The sequence below is a fragment of the Primulina tabacum genome, chromosome 5 (genome assembly GCF_025594145.1).
Source record: "Primulina tabacum isolate GXHZ01 chromosome 5, ASM2559414v2, whole genome shotgun sequence".
NCBI classification, from domain to species: domain Eukaryota; kingdom Viridiplantae; phylum Streptophyta; class Magnoliopsida; order Lamiales; family Gesneriaceae; genus Primulina; species Primulina tabacum.
The window spans coordinates 19,545,776-19,547,587 of record NC_134554.1 but is presented as its reverse complement, the minus strand read 5'-3'; positions in this window follow the sequence as shown (position 1 = coordinate 19,547,587).

Genomic DNA, 1,812 nt, shown 5'->3' with positions numbered 1-1,812 from the left:
TCACAGTTGGTATCAGAGTGGTGGTTCTGTATAGGGTTTCACTACTACTGACCGCGAGAAGCTCACGAAGCCACGCCTTTGGTCTGTAAGTTTTTCAGTTCAGCATTTTGTTCAGCATTTTAGTTAAAGCATGAATTAGTTTGTCAGCATGCTTCCAGATTTTCAGTATTTCAGAGTTCATTTAAAATAAATTATGGAATTATGCATGTTAGTTACGTATGGGTTATGTTGGAACAGTATGCCCCCTAGACGCATTTTAGAGCGCAACAGAGAGGAGGAGCCTCGCCGAGAAGACAGGGAGGAGCGTAGACCAGAGGGAGACCTACCACCTCCTCCACAGCCCCCACCGGACATGAGTGCCCAGATGTTAGCTGGGATGGCACAGTTCTTCGCACAGTTTGCGGGGGGCAATGCCGCAGCCGTAGCCGCAGCCGCAGCCAGGCCGACAGGGCCCGAGGCTGTGTATGAGCGATTCATGAAGATGCGCCCGAAGGAATTCTCTGGGGCATCTGACCCCATGGTTGCCGAGGGATGGATCAAATCCCTCGAGGTTATCTTCGATTTTATGGAGCTGGAGGACGCAGACCGAGTCCGATGTGCCACCTACCTGTTCACTGGAGACGCCCGCTTATGGTGGGAAGGAGCTTCGGTAGCCCTGACATTGGCTACACTTTCTTGGACCCGTTTTACGGAGGTTTTCTACTCCAAGTATTTTGCTGAGGAGGTTCGCACCAGGCTGACCACCGAGTTCATGAGTCTGAGACAGGGGGATATGTCGGTTACGGAGTTTATCCGTAAGTTTGAGAGGGGCTGTCACTTTGTGCCCCTGATAGCGAATGATGCCAGAGCCAAGCTGATGCACTTCCTGGTGGGTTTACGGCCGATCTTGCGCCGGGATGTTAGGGTATCTGACCCTGCTACTTATGAGATTGCCGTCTCCAAGGCCTTAGCCGCGGAGCAGGATCTGCGGGATATCGAGAGGGATCGCCAGGGCAAGCGCCCAGTCCAGGCACCGCACCGCCCTCCTCCTCATCAGCATCAGCAGCAGAATAAGAGGCCTTTTCATGGACCGCCCAGGAACCGAGGCCAACAGTAGCAGCAGCGGGGACGCCCAGCCCCGAGGACTCAGGAGCACCCAGTCTGTCCCAGGTGCTCACGTCGCCATCCTGGAGCATGTATGGCTGGCTCAGGAAAGTGTTTTAAGTGTGGCAGTCCAGACCACATGTTGCTGCAGTGTCCTCAGAGGAATCTGCCTACCCAAGGCAGAGTTTTTGCTCTCCATGCCGCGGAAACCAACCCGGAGACTATGTTGTTGACAGGTACCTTTAAACTTTAAGTTATTATTTGAATTTCCGCGTTTTGGGAATCGGGATTTAGATTTTGAACTTAGAACTGTTATAGGATTGCATGCTCTACTCAGATTTATTTCGGGGAAATTAAGCTAGAGGAACCTAGACCTTTGCATGTCTATAAGTTTAGATCTTGTAGTGGGATTCAACTTAGAGCTCCGCTCTTTCAGGGAGAATTTTTATATCTGGTTCCGCTACCAAGGCCTTGATAGATTCAGGGGCCACTCACTCATTTATTTCGGAGGTCTTTGCTAACTTCCTCAAGATCCAGACCATTGGGCTAGATACAGCCTTTTCAGTAGTATTGCCGTCAGGCGAGGAGATGGCAGCCACCAATGTTATCCGAGATATAGACCTTGAGCTGCACGGTAATCTTGTTTATGCGGATCTGATTGTGCTACCGATGCCGGAATTTGACATCATCCTAGGGATGGACTGGCTATTGAGGAACAGAGTGTTGATA